This window comes from Danio aesculapii, chromosome 4 (genome assembly GCF_903798145.1).
Source record: "Danio aesculapii chromosome 4, fDanAes4.1, whole genome shotgun sequence".
NCBI lineage: Eukaryota > Metazoa > Chordata > Actinopteri > Cypriniformes > Danionidae > Danio > Danio aesculapii.
This window is the reverse complement of record NC_079438.1, coordinates 25,198,935-25,223,628: the sequence shown is the minus strand read 5'-3', so window position 1 is coordinate 25,223,628 and position 24,694 is coordinate 25,198,935. Positions and strand designations below refer to the sequence as shown.

Below are 24,694 nucleotides of genomic sequence, written 5' to 3'. Positions count from 1 at the left end.
ACGCTTTCACGGGGAGCAACGGGGGTGGCTGAAGCCGCGATTTCAGCTGTGCAACAGCCACGCCCTCTCAGTGAGAGCATGAGCTGTCCGCGGGCCCCGCATCAATATGCTGGACCCCCAGACCTGTCATGTGATACCCGTGCCCATCATCTGGAGATAGGAACCACCACATCCAGAAATGCACAGTCAGAATAGCGTCTTGAAAAAGATGTGTTGAATGACTGTGTGGCTCTCTTAGGGAATCTGCCTCTTAAAATGGAAACTGCTCTTTTGTGCACACCAGCTCAGGGGACAGGAAATCCCAGATCGTCCGCCACTGTCGAGTCTTCCACTGCACTGGTGAGTAAACTTGAAATCAGGTTGGCAGATAGCGAGTCTTCAGTCTCGTGATCGGGTCTGAAGCAACAATTCTAGTGAGCTGACTCCAGCAGCAGACTGATATAGCATTGATTCGCTCATCAGGATCAGCTGTGGAGCCAAGCTCCGCCGATTCAATTGGCATTTCATTGGCCCGTTTTCTTATCTTCAGAAGTGGTAGGTCGTCTGATGAACTCCTATAGTCTGGTTTCCAGACGCATGTTGAAGTTCCTTATGAAGGGGAACAAAAACTTTTGCTTCTTACTGACGGAGCGGAGGGGTCAAGGGAAATGAGAGGGGAATGGCGAACGTGGAGGTGTGGATGTGAAGGTTGAGGGCGCCGACGAACCCAGCCGGTGAGTAGCAGCCTCGGGTGCCTAAAAGGAAACTCTGACACTGTCGACTGCGGGATAAAGGCTTTTGGCAGCTGACTTCATTCCAGCGAGATAAATCGGTAAGTTGATTTTGTTCAGAACACACTGCACTGAAGTCTTTGGTGATGCACTCGTTCACAGACGTCACGAGCACTCCAGTACGAGACAGCGGTCTTTGCTCTGTTGCTTCGATACGTACTTTCGCTTTTTGTTTCTCACAACCAGTTGTTAAGTTTACACTGTTCTTCTCGACCCGGTTTCTCTACTCATTTCCCCGCACTGCAACAGTTCAGTCAACTTCTCTTTCCGCTGCACACCACATAATGCTGCCCTCTTCAACTCTCCTCCTCTTCCTTTATACTCTCAGCCAGTTTCCTTTTCCCTGTCCCATGGGTGGAAACCAAATTAACAATGTTGATTGTCGTCACAGAAAACACCAACAATCATAAATGCATGATTATATGCTGTCATGGCTTTGCAATCAAAAAAAAATTTGTTATAACAGAGGCCAATGGAGAAAAAACAGCCATGAATATAACGAAAACGGAGTAAATTTGCCCAGTGTATTGTTTTTTTTATTTTTATTTATTTATTTTTAAAGCATGTTCCCAGAATATGTCAAAATAAGATGTTCCCAAATATCATTTCGTTTGCTGAAACACCGAGAAAGTTTTGGCCAAATTAAGCCTCAAAATCATCCCGGAATGGATGAAAATGACCCAAAAACACACAATGGGAAAGGTGTAAATTCCAACCTTTATGCAGATGCTGTACAGGTATGTCTCATGTGTGCGAAGCAAATATTCTGCTGTTTGTTCAGCTGTTACCCCAGAACTTTTTTTTCTGATGTGTTTACCAGTCAGGCACAGAATGAACAAGTATTCCCTGTCTGCTTTACAAAATTTAGAAAAAACATTTTGTTGTAATTATGAATATATACGAATAAAAACAGTCCATTTACAGTTTTTAAATCTGTGTCTATCATTATGTAAGAAACTCTGAAAACTGGACTGACACTGTTTCTATTGACTATAACTTCTATGTTAAGCGGCTGTGACACTATTTATCTAATGCTTTTACCATGTAAATTAAGATCAATTGAATTGAATCTGCTTAAATGTAAATGGACCAAACAAAATATGATCTGATTTTTTACATTTAATGTGCATCAAAATTACAGTGTGTGTAGCCAACGTTTCCAGTGTCTTTTTAATTTTCAGCTTTTGATGAGAGTTTTTGAGACTTAATGAAAACTAATGTTTTTTTTTTATTTTAGACCTAATTGAAGAGCATGAGGGGAGTAAAGAGGAGGAACATCATGTCAAAATTGAGGAAAAAACTCATTCACAGACTGATGGTATTTTGAAAAGGAGAGGCAAGAATCGTTTCACGTGCACTCAGTGTGGAAAGAGTTTTGGAAGAAAAGGCAATCTTAAGATTCACATGATAATCCACACTGGAGAGAAACCATTCACATGCACTCAGTGTGGGAAGAGTTTCAGCCAATCATCATACCTTAATAAACACATGAGGATCCACACTGGAGAGAAACCATTCACATGCACTCAGTGTGGGAAGAGTTTCAGCCATTCATCACACCTTAAGGAACACATGATGATCCACACTGGAGAGAAACCATTCACATGCACTCAGTGTGGGAAGAGTTTCAGCCAATCATCATCCCGTTATCACCACATGAGGATCCACACAGGAGAGAAACCATTCACATGCACTCAGTGTGGGAAGAGTTTCAGCTGCTCATCACACCTTAATAACCACATGAGGATCCACACTGGAGAGAAACCATTCACATGCACTCAGTGTGGGAGGAGTTTTAACTGCTCATCACACCTTAAACGACACATGAGGATCCACACTGGAGAGAAACCATTCACATGCACTCAGTGTGGGAAGAGTTTCAGCCAATCATCAAACTTTAATCTACACATGATGAGCCACACTGGAGAGAAACCATTCACATGCACTCAGTGTGGGAAGAGTTTCAGCCAATCATCACACCTTAATCAACACATGAGAATCCACACTGGAGAGAAACCGTTCACTTGCACTTGAGCCACGGTCACACTAGACTTTTTTCCTCATAGACTTCCATTCATACGCATGCAAATGTGTCAGACTGAAAAACACAAGTTCGTGCGTCAAGTTTCGCAGTTCACTGCCTTGAAAAGTTCAAGCTTTGTGAATTCTGACCTGCGAAATCGCATCACTTGACTGTATGAGACCAATCGTAGATCAAAACATGACCTCTCTGGACAGAAATGTAAAATAAGGACCAATCGCTCACTTTTTTAATGTCTAATCATCTTGTTTAATCCCGCCCCTTTTTACAGCACCGTACAACAGAATTTTGCATGCTCAAACCCTAGTGTGACCGCAGCTTCGGTGTGGGATGAGTTTCAGCAACTCATCAGACCTTAATAAACACATAACGATCCACACTGGAGAGAAACCATTCACATGTACTCAGTGTGGGAAGAATTTCAACCGATCAGCAAACCTTAATGAACACATGAAGATCCACACTGGTGTGAAACAGTATATGTGCTTGAGTGTGAAAAGACTTTTATTACAGCTCCAAAATTGAAACTGCACAATTTACAGTGGAGAAACCGTACAGATCTGATCAGTGTCTACAGAGTTTCGCTCATTCGGTGCAGCTGAAGAAACACATGGACATAAAATTACACACATGACATGAATGCAGCAAAACATTTTCTCATGTGCACAGGATGTTTCATGTCTGAATAATGTTTGAAAAGGCTGAGTGATGGTATACTGTTTTCCAACACTCCTACACTACAGTAGGTGGGGTTGTAAATGTGTTGCGCTCCTCACATTTACTGTGAAAACAATAATGAGAGAAGAACTGTTTCATAAACGTGGCAAACAGCACCTCTGCGGCTTAAAATCTCTTTGCAAGTGATTGTACAGGTGCGGATACATCTGTACTCCACTCTCCAGTGTATTCTTGTATCTAGAGTTGTTTTAGGTAATATTCTCTGTCTGACTCCCTGAATGAGAAACAAATCACTGGGAACACACCACACATCAGACAAGGTGGAGCTCCAGGATGGTTAGTTTGCAGCATACCAGGGCCTCAAGTTTAGAAAGCTCATTTAATTGTCCTGTGTTGCATGTTTTATTAGTGAAGTTTCTTTACTTTTAGGTTCAAGATTCTTTTTAGTTTACTACATTTACTTTTTTGAGTAGAAAACAAACTCGATGAATATTTTATGATTTAGGCAGAGCGACAGGTATTAGGTTTTACAATATTAATACACTGTGATGATCCCTAGACTCCAGATTGGAGTGTGTGGTAAATCCTGATTGGATGCCTGCATTACTCATCAATGGGTATACAAAAGTTGTTGTGCTAGCTACCCCAGGACGTTGTGGCTACTCAGGAGTCCTCATGTCAAGACCTGCCATCTCATTGACTCTTTAACCTTATGGTTTTGTTTTGCATTACTTTTATCATGGAGTTCAAGTGTTGTTGTTGTTATATCCTAAGTTCTTTATCTTTATTATTATCCCTAGACTATGTTGGTTGCTTTGATTGATTGTTCTATGAGTTACATTTTATAATAAATAATTAGCATTCAGGCTATTTTGTTGGCTCATATCTCTTTTATGGTGCGACACAAACAAGTGGGTCATAACACTTTGCAAAATGTGTCCAGTTGTATCCGAGATCTTGTCCTTTAAGTCATGACCATAGGTGAGAGTAGGAACCTAGATTGAGCAGTAAATTGCCTTTGTCTGTTAAGGTGAAGGAGCTGAGACGAATCACATCAACTACATTACTGCTGCCGCTACACTGATTCATCTTTTAATCTCACATTCCATTCCTCATGGAAAAAAAACACAGATACTTAAACTCCATTTGGGGTAAGGACTCTCCTCCAAACTTGAGATGGCCACCTTTTTCCAGTCAAGCTCCATGATTTCTGTTAAGAAAAAAGCTGTTTCTTTCCCTGCCATATCACACTCAGCAGCAAACTGTCCCACTGCATGCTGAAGGTCCATGTCCTATGAAGCCAAACGGACAACGTTATCTGCAAATAATAGAGACAGTCCTAGCATGCACCTAAAATTCTGTCAGTAAAACTTATTATATTTTTGAGATCAGACTCAAAAATAACTAATTTACAAAATTAAATAAATAAATGGATGGATAATCATTGTAGTGGTGGGAGGGGAAGTAGGATGGCTTGTTCAACCATAAACCAAGATGGAGCTCTCTCAGGAGGGATGGACCAGTGCCCAAGGTGTCTCAGACTGAAGGCGTACTAATGAAATAAATGCTCAGGAAACCCCAACCCTTTTTTATCAACTGGCTGTTGGGATGTACTCTTTTGCAACATAGGCTGCTTATTGTTCCAAAGAAATTAATTGACTAAATTATCAAACTGATTTAAATATTGTAAAGAAATATTTACAGGGATATACTGAAGTAGAGAAGTAAGGAAGGCAATTTGTTTTGAGTATGATAGTTTGTTATTTTGAGTACCTCAGAGCAGTGGTTCTCAATTCTGGTGTTTGTTCAAAATGATTTGACAACCGTCCCAAATTAATTTTAGCTTCTATTTCTAGATCTTAGAATCACACCTCAGAAACAACAAAAGCAGAGATTGGGCTTATCTTTAACTGCTTAAGATCAATTTGCACCAGATCAGCAAGAGACAACATTTGTTTGAGTTTCCTTCGCTGACTGGCCTCCACAAAACACGGTGTTCCTGATTGGTTGGTGACTCCGCTTCAGTGACGTCCTTGGGATTCACTCGCTTGTGAGTGGAAGTTGTCCAGGGATACCGGGGTGACAGACTCTGCTGAGAGTCGGTTTGCAGAAGTTTTTTGCAGTTTCGGCGGTTCCTAAACTTTAAGAGGTTGCATGGATTTGGTCCATCCCTACGGCTGTGTCTTCCAATGAGCAGTTGCCATGGATGGCAGGCCCACGCCCTGTACCTTTATGCTCAGGGTCATTAACAGACTGCTTGGTAATTTTATGTGTATTAAAATATCTTGTAAGTTCGTTACTATCTTACATCAAAAGTTACAAGACAAATACTGTTTCTGATACTAGTTTTTCATTTACAACAGTGTATTGCAAATATCACTAGCTTTTGTTTAGCACCAGACATCATACATTTCAGACACATACAGAAGGATTCATCTGCTATAAGGGTTAAAACCATTGATTAACTTGGTTGCAATAAACACATTTAGTATTCAAAGAAAGCCACTGCCCCAGAGGGACACATTTAGTGTTCTCCTTAGGTCTCTGGAATTTTTTTGACGTAGCACACAACTCTTAAATTCACAAATCGTCTTTTGAATTTTGGATTTTGTAAATGAATGGTGCTGTACATGGATTAATGTTATTTAGTTTTTTTTTTTTTATTATTTTTGAGACTGACAATCTTACGTTTACATTTAGTTGGAAATGAAAAGACATTCCTCCAGCATGGAACAGTCAATGAAAAGGTTTTGGAAAGTCATTTATAGCCTGCGCTCACTCCCAGACTGGAGGCTCCTGCAGGGGATGTAGACCTTCAGCAGTAGGTGGAGGTAGGGGGGTGCAGTGCCAGTGATTTGAACTTGTTACGAGTCTTGAGCGGTAACCAATGCAGAGAGATAAAGAGAGGAGTTACATGGGCTCTCATTGAAGACCAGATGAGCTGCAGCGTTCTGGAGCATCTGTAGAGGATTAGGGGTGCAGGATGGGAATCCAGCTAGAAGAGCACTGTCGGGGTCCAGCCTTGAAATTACAAGAGTTTGCACTAAAAGTTGTGCAGCATGATCTGTTAAGAAGAGTCAGATTTTTCTGATGTTGAAAAGTGCAGATCTGCATGATGGAGCTGTATTAGCAATGTCCTCTTTGAAGGACAACTGATCATCCAGAATCAGATTTCAAGATTTCTTACCAAACTACACGGGGTAGTGGTGGATGATCCCAGCTGGATTGAGAAATTGTGTTGAATGTGTGGAGTTGCAGGGAAGGTGATGTAAGCAGATGAATAAGCAGTTGGTGATGTTTTTTCCAAGCCAGTATCCTTCAGGCAGTTTGATGTGAGCTAAACATTTGGAAAGTTAGTTGAAAATAGCCCTTTGTAGAGTTTTGGCAATAATCAGGAGAGAGACTGGTTTGTATCTTTCATACAATGAGGTGTTGAGTGAGGTTACCCAGGCTTGTGTAACCCCACTGGCCCTATACCACCCAACCCGCTCCGAGCTGGGATCGTACCAGCTACCTTCCGCATGGCAGTTGTTTTAACAAAGAGGCTAAAGACCATGGCTCCTAGCGTCTGTCACTAGAGCACCTTTAGAGGTCAGAGAAGTGAGGTTTACCTGCACAGCACTTCACTAGCTGGCCTCTATTACACCTGCTTAAAATGTTTGGGAATGTACCAGTGTGGAGTGAAGGAAGAGAGTGAATTTTTCTTCAGAGGGTGTTGTTTAATGGAGATTTAGGTTGGATTTGGTGGGAAATAGACTGCTAATTTGAGGGGTTTTTTGTGTAAAGAAAGAGGCTAGCTGATATGGAGTTGGTGGAGGAGGACAGAGCAGAGTATAAAATGTCCTGAATAGTTTGCGGATGTCTGAAGTGGTGGTAATTTTGTTATGGTAGTATGGGGTTTTGATCGAATGGAGTTGGGAGGCTAATGATATCAGCTGGGTTTGGTACCTGCTGAGGTCAGTGGAGGCTTTTGATTTGTGCCATGCTCTCTCTGTTGCCCTGGGTGCTGTTCTATGTTATCTCAGAACATGCCCTAACACTAACCATTCTCAGACCATCTGACAGCCAGGGAGTAGGGAGTAGGCAGGATGTTAAAGTGGAGCAGAGTGTTTCTGCTGCACTATTTACATCAAGAAGTGAGAACCGTGTATGTTTGAGGGAAGAGAGGATGTAACAGGGGAGGAGAAGTGTGTGGAGGACAAACCAATTTTTACTAGTAGCAATTTAGTTGATGAAATTAACAACTGAATTCTTGATATCAACAATAAAGTCTGAATGGTAGCCTACATTTAGTTAAGTTTCACAAACTAATTTCGAGAGAAGCACGTGATATGATTGACCGCAGCTGGTCTCTCATCTGCAATCATTAGTTTGCCAATCAGATTATGAGAAGCTACTATAAGAAGCTTACTATAAGAAGCCTAGCAAAAAAAATACTACCTTATCTTTGTTTTCCGAAGAAAGCTCTTGACAGGACTGCTCCAGCTCCTTCACAAGCTTCTAAAATTCAACATCTCTCTAGAACCCATCAACAATTCTATTACCATCATCTGACTACAACAAATCAACAACAACAACAGTGGAAATGACAAATCAGCAGCATCAAATCTACTCACACTAACAAACAGCAACATGGACAGGAATGAAATCTCCGCTCTCCTAGAAACACCAGCTCCGGTTTAACAACACCAAGCCCAGCCTAGAAGCCGACTCGACACAGAGGCTCCAATAAGAGGCCGAAGGCCTATCCTCTCTTCTTCAGCAAGGACTCAATGTTGCATACAATCCCCACCCCCGTCACTCAAAATCGCCACCCACCTTTTCTAGTTTCTTCATACGCCTCCAGAGGATCATCATCACTCAATTTCAACAAGATGACAGTGAACGAACTCCGCCAGACCCTCATAAACGCCGGAATCTCCATCCCCAGCAGCTGCAATAAAATGAAACTACTAAAACTCTATGAATCCATCTCATCACCAACTCCGCCCCCTCAGGACAGCAGAACTGCTCGCTGCCACCACACCCCCTATCCTCAACCCACCACAGCCCCGCATGCACAAAATTTCTCCGGAGCATTAAAGAAAGCAACCAAGAAAAGCAATAAAAAGCAATCCCATGGAACTGGACAAACTGCACCTACCATAACATTCCAAAACATGGACAATCCACCGGATAATGACGCCACTCTCTGACTTCCCAATCCCTCCCTTTGCCTCCAGCTCCACATTCCAGTGAAAACTCCAGCCATACTCTTCCAGCCATCCCTTCCACCCTTAATCCTCCTCAATTCTCTCTCCCTTCCAACCTCCCTCACTCTTCAACCCAGCTTATTTCTACCCAGTCTTTCTCTACAAGTCCTAAGACTCTTCCTCTTCCTACTCATTACCCCTCTTCCAGTATTCCTGACTTTTTCTCCTCTACATCCTTTCACCAAGCACCCACCTCCATTACTAACCCTCCCCAACAGTCTACCCTCCCTACTCACATTTCTTCCGCACGGCCCCCTTCACCCTAACCACAGCCATGCCCCTCACATTCTGCGTAATGCTTCACTCTTAAATCACCCACTAGCTCCCAACCCGCACACTTTCATTAGCTGTATTTCACATGGCATTCGCATGTTATACAGAAACCATCTGCACAGAAATAGCAAAAAACGTCCGCAGATTCCATCTGGCCTTACCCATAGGAGGCCATCTCCGATGAGGAAACACATTTTTACACGTACCACAAATTAATTTCTGCAAAATGCGCCATTCACATTACTCAGTGGAATTAGTGTCCCTACTGGGGGGCCATGGATACTAGGGTTGGGTACCGAAACCCTTGGAACCGGTATGCACCGGACCAAATCAGCATATGAATTCCGGTGCCTAATTCCGGTGCCACTGGTGCTGCGACAAGAACGTAAAGCAGGTCGCACATCAAAAGCGCTGCTTGGTGACGCACAGCGCCATGCATGATATTATCAACTGTCATGTGCGCGCCGTGCCGCGGCTCTGAGCGGCGCATCCGCTGTGTTTAAAAGTCTAAAGGTTTAATTCTAAACAGCTTTGAGGGATACAGATATCAGCGATGTCAGGCATTTGTTATTGTAGCTTATAGAAGGCAAAGTGCGCAGTACGGCACATGTAGTGAGCGATTCGCTTCATCAGCACGCATGATCGCATTCATCTAATTTGCTTAAACTAAGCATTCTACAGTATGGCTATATTTTACAAGCAAGGATTCTGACACACCAACATGCAGCAGATGCTTTACAAAAGTTGCGTGTAAGAGGGAAAGCACGTCAAACTTATGAAATGTGAGAGCTCATGGAATCTACTGTTGACGAATGGACTGTCTTTGACAGTTTGTGATATTATCTGGCACTTTCAGTGAGTATGTTTACATGGACACCAATACTCTGATTTTAATATGATTAAGACAGTACTCTGATCAAGAGTCTACCACGTAAACAGTGATTTTTGATTATCTTAAAGGACCACAGACATAAACTGCAGAGGAAACATTTATAGGCTGGTGACGCAATGACGTTGATGGATCTATGTGGTATAACATGCAACAGGGAATCATGAATGTAACATTCAAAAAGCAACTCATGTAAACACCTGAATCATATTATTGTCTTATTCAGATTAAGGCAAATCATTAGATCACTGATGTCCATGTAAAAGTAGTCACAAGCCCCAAACCCAGAAAAAAAGGTGTTCCCTGCTTTTGATGTCAGCCTTTCCACAGGTTTCACAGAAGTAAGCTAATGTAATGTTAATACCTTAATGAAAATCTTGCATTCATGCTAACAAACAAATGATGAAAAAAATATATTAATGCAATTCAAATAAATAAAATATGAATTGATGTTTAATATATATTTATGTTGTTCAATTATAATGATAAAAAATAATGCACACGACCGATTCCTGTCCCTTCATCACCCCACCCCTCTACCTCTGCTATCCCCGCTCTACTTCCTCCTCCCTCTTCTTAAAACCCTCCCTCCTCTCTGTCTTGCAATAACTTAAATATAGCAAGATGCTTTCACCACCCCTGCAAATTTCTCCCTATGTGCAATTACTTTTTAAATGTAAAAACCAAAACTTTGTTTATATTTTCTTTTGAGAAAGCCTAGCAACACCTTAGCAACCACCTAGCAACACCTTAGCAACCAACTAGCAACACCTTAGTAGCCACCTTAGCAACCACCTAGCAACACCTCATCAACTGCCTAGCAACACCCTAGCAACTGCCTAACAACATCTTGGCAACCACCAAGCAACACTTTAGCATCCACCTAGCAGCACCTTAGCAACACCTAGCAACACCTTGGCAACCACCTAACAACACTTTAGCAACCGCCTAGCAACACCTTAGCAACGCCTTACCAACCATCCAGCAACACCGTAGCGACCGCCTAGCAACACCTTAGCAACGCCCTAGCAACCACCTAGCAGCACTTTAGTAACCACCTAGCAACACATTAGCAACCGCCTAACAACGCTTAGCAACCGCCTAGAAATGCCTTAGCAACCACCTAGCAACAGCTTAGCAACACCTTATCAACCGCCTAGCAACACCTTAGCAACCGCCTAATTGGGATTGCAATGCGGTGAAGTGCCCGGATTGTAATAAGGTTTTAAATAAATGTGAATGTTGGATGGGGGAAGAGGAGGAGGAGGAAGAGCAGCGGGTAGACAGACAGATGTATGAAGGAGACAATATACAGTCAGAGGACAAAACAACAACACAAGACAGAAGAACAGAATCTAAAAGTGAAAAACTACAAGAGAATGAGGCTAATGGAAAGGACAGTGTCACTGAACAGGAAGGGACAACATGGACACAAATGGATATGACTGACAGTTTAAGGAATGTTTTGGAAGCAGCAGAATTGAGCAATTCGAATAATAAAGACTTACAACAAGGACAACAGGAAGACATATTTTGGACACAAATGGACATGACAGACAGTTTTCAAAAGGCATTGGACACAGTGGAGACAAAAGACCAAAGTAATGAGGAGCAAGACGAGTTAGAGGAACATTTACAAAAGGAGGGAAACAAAGAGACACAGGTGAAATCATCAAAAAGAAGAAGATCGATAAAGATAAAACCTAATTTAGAGACTGCAAGGAAAAAACTGCTAAAAGATGGAGAAATTGAATGCGAAAATAAGTATGAGTTGCTAAAGGGCTTGGAAGAGATGGACTGAGATGATGGTTTTTATGAATGTTTTTATCTTATTTATGGTTTTAGGAATTGTGTCTTTTAATGCAAGAGGGCTTTTAGACATCAGAAAATTTGAAAAAGTGAAAGAAATGTGTAAACGAGAAGATGTGATTTTATTACAAGAGACAAACTGGAAGGAAGAATACATGAAGGAAATAAGAAAAAGGTGGAGTGGGGAGATTTTATACAATAATGGGGATGGGAGGTTGGGGAGAGGAGTTGCAATTTTAATAAAAGAAAACAGTGGGGTTTTATGTAAAACAATCTATAATGACAAAGAGGGGAAGTGTATGATATGTGAAATGGAGTATGAGAAGAAAAAAGTAATTATGGTGAACGTTCATGCCCCAACAGAGGAGAACAGAAAGAAAGAGTATTTTAATGTACTAAGAGATTATTTAAAGAAATATGAAAGAGTTATTATCATGGGGGATTTTAACACTGTTTTTAGTAAATTAGAAATGGCTGAGGGAATGGTTTTTAAAACAGATAAAGGAAGAAAAGAACTGAAAATATTGATGGAGGAAATGAATTTAATTGATGTGTGGAGAGAAAGGAATGAACAGACAAAAGAGTACTCAAGAAGACAGTTAGTGGGGAATTTTTTTTGTCAAACAAGAATTGATTTTATTTTATGCACAAGGAATGTTGAAGAGTTTATAAGCAAGATCAAATATGAAGAAACAAGTCTGAGTGACCATAAGCCAATGTTTATGAATCTAGACTGGAGTAATGTGAAAAGAGGGCCAGGGGTATGGGTTTTAAACACAGCGGTTTTAAAGAATGAAGACTATGTTTTAAGTATAAAGGAAATTATTCAAAAGGAAAAAGGGAATGAAATTTATAATGAGGACAAAAGAATGTGGTGGGAGAATGTGAAACATTTAGTTAAAAAGTTTACTATAAAATACTGTAGACAGTTACAAAATTGTAAAAAATATAAGGAAAAGGAGCTGAAAGAAAAACTAGAAAACGAATTGAAAAATGAGAATGGAAAAGATATACAAAAGATAAAAGAACTGGAAGGAAGACTGAAAGAAATGGAGGAGGAGAAATTTGAAGGTGCAAGATTAAGAAGCAAAGCCAAATTTACAGTGGAGGGGGAAAAGTGCACTAAATTTTTCTTTGATCTAGAGAAGAGAAGAGGGAAGGCAGAAATGATTAAAGAAATAAGGAGCAAAAATGGGAACATAGTAGAACAAAATGAGGAGATTTTGGAAGAAATAAGATCATATTATGAGAAATTGTTTTGCACAGAGGGAATAAAAGAAAAAGAAAAAAGCGATTTGCTAAAGCTAATCAAATCAAGAGTAGAAGAAGAGGAAAAAAGAGAATGTGACAAGGAGGTAAGAGAAGAAGAAATAAAAAGAGCAATTAGTGAATTGAACAAAAAGAAAAGTCCAGGAATTGATGGGTTGGGAAGTGAATTTTATATTGTTTTTAAAGATATTTTATCTAGTATTTTAAAGGAAGTATATGATGAGATTTTTGAGAATGGTGGGGTAAATAAAAGAATGGGGATGGGCTTAATGAAGGTGATATACAAAGGAAAGGGGGATAAAGTAGATTTAAAAAATTATAGACCTATAACAATGCTCAACACTGATTTGAAGATTTTAGCAAAAGTTTTAGCTAACAGACTAAAGGAAGTGATGCCAAGCATAATAAAAACAAACCAAGCATATAGTATAAAAGGACGAGACATTGCTGACACAACTATGAGTATTAAAGACACAATAAGATATATAAATGATAAGAAGAAAGATGGTTTTTTAATTAGTCTGGACTTCGAGAAGGCTTTTGATAGAGTGGAGCATGACTTTTTATTTGGAGTGCTAAAGAGTTTTGGTTTTGGGGAAAATTTTATAAAGTGGGTTCAGATTTTATATAGAGGAGCTATAACCAGGATAAAATGCAATGGTTTTTTAACGGACTGTTTTAAAATAACAAGATCAATCAGACAGGGTTGCCCGTTATCTGCACTTTTATATGCCTTAGTTGCAGAACCACTGGGATTAGCTGTGAAGCATGAGGAACGAATAAAAGGAATAGAGATAGAGGGGGGAGTGAACAAAATTTTTCAATATGCTGATGATACCACATTAATACTACAAGATCTGGCAAGTGTAAAGCAAGCAATGGAAACGGTGCAACATTTTTGCAAGGGTTCAGGAGCTAAAATAAACGAAGATAAAACAGTATATTTGAGATTTGGAGGAACTGAGGATTTATCTGGACATTTTACATTCAAGGAAATGGATGAAATTAAAATTTTAGGCATTGTAGTTGGGAGGGATGAAAAGAAAGCAGAAGTAACCATGTGGGAGGAAATGTTAGGAGGGATTGAAAGAAGGCTGAGGTTTTGGAAATTAATGTCTTTAACTTTGAAGGGGAGGGTTTTAATTTTGAATGTTTTAATGGTTTCTAAATTATGGAATATTTTATATGTGTCATCAATGCCACTGTGGATGGAAAAAAGGCTGGAAAAATGTTTTTTAGATTTTTTATGGGAAGGGAAGCCTCCAAGGATAGCATACGCAACGTTGATTGGAGAAGTAGGCAAAGGGGGACTAGGTTTAATAGACGTGGAACAAAGAAAAAACAGCTTAAGAGTGAAAATGGTAAAGAAATATTTGGATGAAGAAAATAAGGCAGCATGGAAAAGAACAATGGAATATTTTTTAAGTAAAAGTGGCAATTTTAATATGGGAGATAATATATTATGGATGAGGATGAAAACATTCATGATAGAGGGTCTACCAGACTTTTATAAAGAATTGATTGGAGCATGGGGGAAATTTTTTACTTGTGTACAGTTTAATATACAAGGACGCGAGAACATTTTAAATCAGCCTTTATTCTTAAACAGTGCCATTCTTAATCAAGAGAAAGTGGTGTTTTTTAGGAAATGGTGGGAGGTGGGAATAACAAGAGTAAGGGATATTTTATATGAATTTAAGGAAGGAATTTTACCGGTGCAGTATATTATTGATGTGATGGATGAAGCAAAGGAGGATTTTAACAGACAAGACTTAATAAAGGAATACGACATAATTAAAAATGCCATACCTGCAGAATGGTTAACAAGAATAGAAAACATGGAAGAAAATAAACAAAGTAAATATGTGAGTGTAAGATTTGGAGAGAAATGGTGGGATTTTAAAGATTGTACAGTGAAAATGATTTATGGATTTTTTAGAGATGGGGTTTTTAAGAAACCTGGTGCAAATCAGTACTGGATACGGCGTTTTAAAGATGTAAATGAAGACAATATATGGGCTAATATTAATGGCAAGTTTGTACAGTCAAAACTGGAGAATTTAGAATATTTTATCAGGAGTAAAGCAGTGTTTACAGATGTCATTTTAAACAAAATAGGGATGGAGGAAAGTGTCACATGTAAAGTGTGTCAAGATGCAGATGAAGGATTCTTACACTTGTTTTTATATTGTAATGAGTTAAAAGATTTTAATGAGAAATGCAAAAGCATGATTTTAACTTTGAAAGGAGAAAGAGACGACAATCTAGAGTGGGAAAAGGTGTTACTGTTGGGGCTGAACAAAGAATGTAATAATAAAAAACTCATAAATTTACTTGTGATTTTAATGAAAAGTGCAATATGGGAGAGAAGAGTTGTAGCAAAAAAAGGAAAAAGTTTTATTAAATGTGTGGAATGTGTTTAAGAGGAAGGTGGAGAAATATTTTGAATGTCTATTTTATTATTTTAAGTTAGAGGAAATGCAGGAGGCTTTTTATGATGTTTTTACTCAAGAAGTCACAAAGATTTTAAATGACACAGGAATAAAAATGTCTTTTTAAAAATGTGATTTTACCTTTTAAAGAATACTACTTGCAACATTTTATATAAAATGAAAAAAAAAACGTAATATTGTGAAGCTGTGATGACCTTTTTAATGTTTTGTCTTAAGTGTAATCTGGATAAATAAGTGAATTGTATGAATTTTGAACAGTATAATAAAAGGAAAAAAAAAAAAAAAGGTAGAGTGGAGGACTGTAGGTGGGATGTTGGCAATCCTTAGGTCGCTGGTTCGACTCCGGCTCTAAGGAGGTCTTTTGCGCTCAGAGCTGCTTTCACGCCTGTGCAGTTCGGACATATCTTCGTCGCTAGAGCTCAAAGTTCACCATAGAGGTGAAAAGGAAGTTCCCTGACAGGGAATCGAACCCAGTGAGAGCGCCGAATCCTAACCACTAGACCACCAGGGAAGACTGGCAGATTTTTGCCCTCAAGCCTAGCTGTGGGCCTCCACGCAAGTATGCTGCAGCTGCTCTGTCAAAAATAAACCTAATGCTTGTAACCTTCTCCTGGAGAGGAGAAAGTCTCATCCCTGGATCACAGTTCTTCTAGGGAGGGACTGTCACATGCTCTGTGAGAGCATCCTATCGACACCACAACTTGCCATAATAACAAAGCACAGCATGTGTTGAATAACCTCCGTGTTGACAGAGCCATGTCCTTATTACAAGCAACAAGCTAACGATGACAAACCAAGCAGACAGGGCCAGTGGTGCAATGGATAACGCGTCTGACTACGGATTAGAAGATTCTAGGTTCGACTCCTGGCTGGCTCGCATTGGTCTTTTTGCTTTGCTGTCAGCCAGTGCTTTGCGGTCGCCTTTCGCCCTCGCTGGAGCTGTTCAGTTCCAATCTGGAGTAAGTCGAGTTTAAGGGGGCGCCAGCACAGAGCCCGTGGTGTGCTCCCCTGGTTTCAAAGGCTGCCCCAACTGCTGATTTTTATTAATGTCTACTACAGCTACACCAACCGTAAACCCAGCCTACTTGTTGCAAAAGTCCCTACCACTTAGAAGTCACCCAGCCAACTTGCAGCGTAATCTCTTCCACTTGTAAGTCTCTGAGCTGCAGCAATAGCTAAGTGCTCTGATAAAACATGCATAAAAGGAACTATGGCTTTTAACCTCTTCTTGGAGAGGAGAGAGTCTCCGACCCTGGATCTCAGGTCCTCTATGGAGGGACTGTCAGGAATCCTGTAAGAGCATCCCATCCACACAACCTTTTGCCATAAAAACAAAGCAGAATGTGTGGTGACGGAACTCCAGGTTGACAGAGCCTTGTCCTTGTTTAAAACAATGTGCTAACAAGGTGCTGAACAGAGTGCCAGTGGCACAAAGGATAACGCTTATGACTATGGATCAGAAGATTCTACCTTACAGAAACCATGAGACTGTGTATGAGATCAGAAAGAACTGAAGTTTGTGCAAAGACTGGCCCTCACAAGTGATATCTCCCATATGGTCTAGCGGTCAGGACTCCTGGTTTTCACCCAGCGGCCAGGCTTGGACTCCCGGTATAGGAATGCTTGAGCGTTTTTGCTTCTGCCCTTTTTGGCCAGCAGTCGGACTGCAGCAACCTTAAGGGGGTGGGCTTGTGGAAAACTCTCATAAGTCTTCGATAGCTCAGTTGGTAGAGTGGAGGACTGTAAGTGGGATGTTGGCAATCCTTAGGTCGCTGCTTCGACTCCGGCTCGAAGGAGATCTTTTGCGCTCAGAGCTGCTTTCACGCCTGTGCAGTTTGGACATATCTTCGTCGCTAAAGCTCAAAGTTCACCATAGAGGTAAAAAAGTAAGTTCCCTGACTGGGAATCGAACCCAGGCCGCGGCGGTGAGAGCGCCGAATCCTAACCACTAGACCACCAGGGAAGGCTGGCAGAATTTTGCCCTCAAGCCTAGCTGTGGGCCTCCATGCAAGTATGCTGCAGCTGCTCTGTCAAAAATAAATCTAATGCTTGTAACCTCCTCCTGGAGAGGAGAAAGTCTCAGACCCTGGATCACAATTCTTCTAGGGAGGGACTGTCACATGCTCTGTGAGAGCATCCTATCGACACCACAACTTGCCATAATAACAAAGCACAGCATGTGTTGAATGAACTCCGTGTTGACAGAGCCGTGTCCTTATTGCAAGCAACAAGCTAACGATGACAAACCAAGCAGACAGGGCCAGTGGCGCAATGGATAACGTGTCTGACTACGGATCAGAAGATTCTAGGTTCGACTCCTGGCTGGCTCGCTTTGGTCATTTTGCTTTGCTGTCAGCCAGTGCACTGCGGTTGCCTTTCGCCCCCGCTGGAGCTGTTCAGTTCCACTCTGGAGTGAGTCGAGTTTAAGGGGCCGCCTGCACAGAGCCCGTGGGGTGCTCCCCTGGTTTCAAAGGCTGCCCCAACTGCTAATTTTTATTAACGTCTACTACAGCTACACCAACCGTAAACCCAGCCTACTTGTTGCAAAATTCCCTACCACTTAGAAGTCACTTAGCCAACTTGCAGCGTAATCTCTTCCACTTGTAAGTCTCTGAGCTGCAGCAATAGCTAAGTGCTCTGATAAAACATGCATAAAAGGAACTATGGCTTTTAACCTCCTCTTGGAGAGGAGAGAGTCTCCGACCCTGGATCTCAGGTCCTCTATGGAGGGACTGTCAGGAATCCTGTAAGAGCATCCCATCCACACAACCTCTTGCCATAAAAACAAAGCAGAATGTGTGGTGACGGAACTCCAGGTTGACAGCGCCTTGTCCTTGTTTCAAACAATGTGCTAACAAGGTGCTGAACAGAGTGCCAGTGGCACAAAGGATAACGCTTATGACTATGGATGAGAAGATTCTAGCTTACGGAAACCATGAGACTATATGAGATCAGAAAGAACTGAAGTTTGTGCAGACTGGCCCTCACAAGTGATATCTCCCATATGGTCTAGTGGTCAGGATTCCTGGTTTTCACCCAGCGGCCCGGCTTGGACTCCCGGTATAGGGAGGCTTGAGCGTTTTTGCTTCTGCCCTTTTTGGCCAGCAGTCGGACTGCAGCAACCTTAAGGGGGTGGGCTTGTGGAAAACTCTCGTAAGCCTTTGATAGCTCAGTTGGTAGAGCGGAGGACTGTAGGTGGGATGTTGGCAATCCTTAGGTCGCTGGTTGGTAACAAAGATGTCTTTCCCTCTAATTATCACTTGTGTTTGTGCATACAAATATGCATAAACATTCACAAAAGCATATATAAGATACCCTGTGACAAAACCTTTTCCTTTTGACACAGTAAAGCGATCCCATACTGGCCATTTTTGCTACTTTTGGCCTTTGTAGATACTTGTTTGTACATTAATCACAAATGGATGAGAAACACTGTAACATCAAACTCATTTGTGTTTAGTCCAGGTGCTGTGAAATATTTTGTATAATCTGCAGAGGTAATCAGGTGTAAAGTGCCATATATCTGATCCAGTCCTCCAGCATATTTTTTTGCTTCAAATTAAAGTCTTTTACACTAAAAGCATTATGAAATTGGTCCTTTGTTGCTAATAATTGATTTATATTATCTGAAATATAACTAATTCTATTATATTTGAAAGTTATACATTCAATTACTTTGATTTGTCAATTAATATGAAAATTAACATTTAAATGTGCATCTAAATTTCCTTCAAAATATAAAGCTTTTACTGTGTATTGACCTGTTTGTGAAGCTAAATCTTTAACTTAAGTTGATTGATTTGCACTGATATTATGTTTTAAATTGCCGTCTTAAACATTTGCTGCATCAGCAGTGTTTATTTCAGGATTGTAAATGTTTTTAGATTCATTATATTTTTATATCGATATATTTATAATCTACAACAAAGAACTGAATTGCACTGACTCTGGAGAAATGAGTCAAACTAACACTCATGTGTCTTGTGATTGGCTGTTTACTGCACTTGTGTGTCGTGAGATTAGCTGTTTGCTGCATGTCACACTTTCAGCTGCGTGTGCTCCAGAGTTGATCACAAACTAAAATCAAGTCAACAGAAAAAGTTTATATCAAGCATTGTCAAATCAATTAACATCGTCGTGACCAGGTTGGGTTTATTTGATTTTGTCAACTTCCAGAGCCTCCTGTCTTAACCAGGAGAAGGGGGAGAATGCACTCACTCTACATAGTGACATTCTGAACTCAAATTCAGCCTAATAGACAAAGGATTCAATGCGCAAAAAATCACAACACATTAACGGTTACCAAGACAGATCTCACCACAAGACAGTATTTTTTTTCTAAGAGGGGACAAATCAAGCATCATGTAACACAAACAAATCAAGAAAGCAACTTCTAGTCAGAAACTTCCACAGCACAGCAGCTTCTAAATGCACCCACTCTGTCTCAGGCAGGCTAATATCTAGTAGCAGCTGGGCAGAGTTAATCTGAAAGCAAGTTAGGCTAGAGTTTGAGTTTGTATATTTCTGTTGTACGGTGCTGTGAAATGTAGCGGGATAAAACAATAAGATTAGGAGTTGGTAAAAGCAAGCGATCGCTCTATATTAAATTTTTCTGTACAGAGAGGTCATGTTTGATCTTCTATTGGTTTCATGCTCTCACATGATGCGATTTCAAGCTTATCTACCATCAAATATGTCATGAATCTATAAATTTATAATTAGAAAATAATTAGATCACGGGTAAAATTATTGTATAGGCAGTTTATACAGGGTAATTAAATGACAAGAGTTCACTTTCATATCTACACAATGCATAATTATTAATGTGATTAACCTGCTCCACCTACACCAACTACAGCATTTCTCAGACTTCTTTTTCACCATAGTGTAATTACAGTGGTGGACATTTCATAAAACAACAACTGCACTTACTCCTGTAACTTGACAAAACAAAACGAGACAAAAGTAGACAAAGTCAGACAAAACGCATCTAGACAAAAGTAGACAAAACAAAAGTAGACAAAATCTGACAAAACAAAACTAGACAAAAGTAGACAAAAACAGACAAAACAAAACTAAACAAAACTAGACAAAAGTAGCCAAAATCGGACAAAAATAGACAAAATCAGACAAAACTAGACAAAAATAGACAAAATCAGACAAAACAAAACTAAACAAAAGTAGACAAAATCAGACAAAACGTATCTAGACAAAATCTGACAAAACAAAACTAGACAAAAGTAGACGAAATCAGACAAACAAAACTAGAGAAAACAAAACTAGACAAAAGTAGACCAAATCAGACAAAACAAGACAAAAGTAGACAAAATCGGACAAAACGAAATTAGACAAAACTAAACAAAACTAGACAAAATCGGACAAAACTAAACAAACCTAGACAAAACAAAACTAAACAAAAATAGACAAAATTGGACAAAACTAAACAAAACGAGACAAAACTACACAAAAGTAGATAAAATCAGACAAAACAAAACTAGACAAAAGTAGACAAAATCAGACAAAACGAAATTAAACAAAACTAGACAAAAGTAGACAAAATCGGACAAAAATAGACAAAATCAGACAAAACTAAACAAAACGAGACAAAACTAGACAAAATCAGAAAAAACAAAAGTAGATAAAATTAAACAAAACAAAACTAGACAAAAGTAGACAAAATCAAACAAAACGCATCTAGACAAAATCTGACAAAACAAAAGTAGACAAAATCAGACAAAACAAAAGTTGACAAATTCAGACAAACAAAACTAGACAAAACAAAAGTAGACAAAATCAGACAAAACTAGACAAAAGTAGACAAAATCAGACAAAACGAATTTAGACAAAACAAAACTAGACAAATCTAGACAAAACTAAACAAGCCTAGACAAAATAAAACTAGACAAAAATGAACAAAAATAGACAAAATCAGACAAAACTAAACAAAACGAGACAAAACTAGACAAAATCAGACAAAACAAAACTAGACAAAAGTAGACAAAATCAGACAAAACAAAAGTAGACAAAATCTTACAAAACAAAACTACAAAAATAGACAAAATCTGACAAAACAAAAGTAGACAAAATCAGACAAAACTAGACAAAATCAGACAAAGCAAAATTAGACAAAACTAAACAAAACTAGACAAAAATCGGACAAAACTAAACAAATCTAGACAAAACTAAACAAAACTAGACAAAACAAAACTAGACAAAAATAAACAAAAATAGACAAAATCAGACAAAACAAAACGAAACAAAACTAGACAAAAATTGGACAAAACTAAACAAATCTAGACAAAACTAAACAAACCTACACAAACAAAACTAGACAAAAATAAACAAAACTAGACAAAAATCGGACAAAACTAAACAAATCTAGACAAAACTAAACAAACCTAGACAAAAATAAACAAAAATAGACAATATCAGACAAAACAAAACTAGACAAAAGTAGACAAAATCAGACAAAAATAGACAAAATCAGACAAAACTAAACAAAACGAGACAAAACTAGACAAAATCAGACAAAACGCATCTAGACAAAATCAGACAAAACGAAATTAGACAAAACTAAACATACCTAGACAAAACAATACTAGACAAAAATAAACAAAACTAGACAAAAATCGGACAAAACTAAACAAATCTAGACAAAACTAAACAAACCTTGTCAAAACAAAACTAGACAAAAATAAACAAAAATAGACAAAATCAGACAAAACAAAACTAGACAAAAGTAGACAAAATCAGACAAAACTAAATCAGACGAAACTAAACAAAACTAGACAAAAATAAACAAAAATAGACAAAATCAGACAAAACAAAACTAGACAAAAATAGACAAAATCAGACAAAATTAAACAAAACGAGACAAAAGTAGACAAAATCAGACAAAACAAAACTAGACAAAAGTAGACAAAATCAGACAAAACGCATCTAGACAAAATCAGACAAAACAAAAGTAGACAAAATCTGACAAAACAAAACGACAAAAATAGACAAAATCTGACAAAACAAAAGTAGACAAAATCAGACAAAACTAGACAAAATTAGACAAAATCAGTCAAAACAAAATTAGACAAAACTAAACAAAACTAGACAAAAATCTGACAAAACTAAACAAATCTAGACAAAACTAAACAAACCTAGACAAAACAAAACTAGACAAAAATAAACAAAAATAGACAAAATCAGACAAAACAAAAGTAGACAAAATCAGACAAAACTAAATCAGACAAAACTAAACAAAACTAGTCAAAAGTAGACAAAATCGGACAAAAATAGACAAAATCAGACAAAACTAAACAAAACGAAACAAAACTAGACAAAATCAGACAAAACAAAACTAGACAAAAGTAGACAAAATCAGACAAAACGCATCTAGACAAAATCAGACAAAACAAAAGTAGACAAAATCTGACAAAACAACACTACAAAAATAGACAAAATCTGACAAAACAAAAGTAGACAAAATCAGACAAAACTAGACAAAATCAGACAAAACTAAATTAGACAAAACTAAACAAAACTAGACAAAAATTGGACAAAACTAAACAAATCTAGACAAAACGAGACAAACCTAGACAAAACAAAACTAGACAAAAATAAACAAAAATAGACAAAATCAGACAAAATGAAACTAGACAAAATCAGACAAAACTAAATCAGACAAAACTAAACAAAACGAGACAAAACTAGACAAAATCAGACAAAACAAAACTAGACAAAAGTAGACAAAATCAGACAAAACGCATCTAGACAAAATCAGACAAAACAAAAGTAGACAAAATCTGACAAAACAACACTACAAAAATAGACAAAATCTGACAAAACAAAAGTAGACAAAATCAGACAAAAGTAGACAAAATCAGACAAAACAAAATTAGACAAAACTAAACAAAACTAGACAAAAATCGGACAAAACTAAACAAATCTAGACAAAACTTAACAAACCTAGACAAAACAAAACTAGACAAAAATAAACAAAAATAGACAAAAATCAGACAAAACAAAACAAACCTAGACAAAACTAAGCAAACCTAGACAAAACAAAACTAGACAAAAATAAACAAAAATAGGCAAAATCAAACAAAACAAAACTAAACAAAAATAGACAAAACCAGACAAAACTAAACAAAATGAGACAAAACTAAGCAAAAATAGACAAAACCTGACAAAACAAAACTGGACAAAAGTAGGAGTATTGTCTATAGGATATTTTTAGACAAAAATCGGAAAAAACTAAACAAATCTAGACAAAACTAAACAAACCTAGACAAAACAAAACTAGACAAAAAAAAAAAAAAAAAACTAGACAAAAATCGGACAAAACTAAACAAATCTAGACAAAACTAAACAAACCTAGACAAAACAAAACTAGACAAAAATAAACAAAAATAGACAAAAATCAGACAAAACAAAACTAGACAAAAGTGGACAAAATCAGACAAAACTAAATCAGACAAAACTAAACAAAACTAGACAAAATCAGACAAAACAAAACTAGACAAAATCAGACAAAACTAAATCAGACAAAACTAGACAAAATCAGACAAAACAAAACTAGACAAAAGTAGACAAAATCAGACAAAACGCATCTAAACAAAATCAGACAAAACTAAATCAGACAAAACTAAACAAAACAAGACAAAATCAGACAAAACAAAACTAGACAAAATCAGACAAAACTAAATCAGACAAAACTAAACAAAACTAGACAAAATCAGACAAAACAAAACTAGACAAAAGTAAACAAAATCAGACAAAACGCATCTAGACAAAATCAGACAAAACTAAATCAGACAAAACTAAACAAAACTAGATAAAAGTAGACAAGATCAGACAAAACAAAACTAGACAAAAGTAGACAAAATCAGACAAAAAGCATCTAGACAAAATCAGACAAAACAAATCTAGACAAAATCTGACAAAACAACACTACAAAACTAGACAAAATCAGACAAAACAAAATTAGACAAAACTAAACAAAACTAGACAAAAATTGGACAAAACTAAACAAATCAAGACAAAACGAGACAAACCTAGACAAAACAAAACTAGACAAAAATAAACAAAAATAGACAAAATCAGACAAAATGAAACTAGACTAAATCAGACAAAACTAAACAAAACGAGACAAAACTAGACAAAATCAGACAAAACAAAACTAGACAAAAGTAGACAAAATCAGACAAAACAAAATCAGACAAAACTAAACTAGACAAAATCTGACAAAACAACACTACAAAAATAGAAAA

At 38.2% G+C, this 24,694-nt stretch overlaps 3 non-coding genes and 1 pseudogene across 3 annotated transcripts; 3 read left to right on the top strand and 1 right to left on the bottom strand.

Annotated features, from left to right (window-relative positions):
- Positions 1-24,694, top strand: part of LOC130222311 (zinc finger protein 850-like) — a 535,728-nt pseudogene that overhangs the window by 17,325 nt on the left and 493,709 nt on the right.
- trnay-gua (transfer RNA tyrosine (anticodon GUA)) lies at positions 17,144-17,230 on the top strand. Its single transcript is given in 2 exon segments — positions 17,144-17,180; positions 17,195-17,230. It is a non-coding gene; the product is annotated as a tRNA-Tyr (tRNA).
- trnae-cuc (transfer RNA glutamic acid (anticodon CUC)) lies at positions 17,326-17,397 on the bottom strand. The gene has a single exon. It is a non-coding gene; the product is annotated as a tRNA-Glu (tRNA).
- On the top strand, positions 17,692-17,764 carry trnar-acg (transfer RNA arginine (anticodon ACG)). The gene has a single exon. It is a non-coding gene; the product is annotated as a tRNA-Arg (tRNA).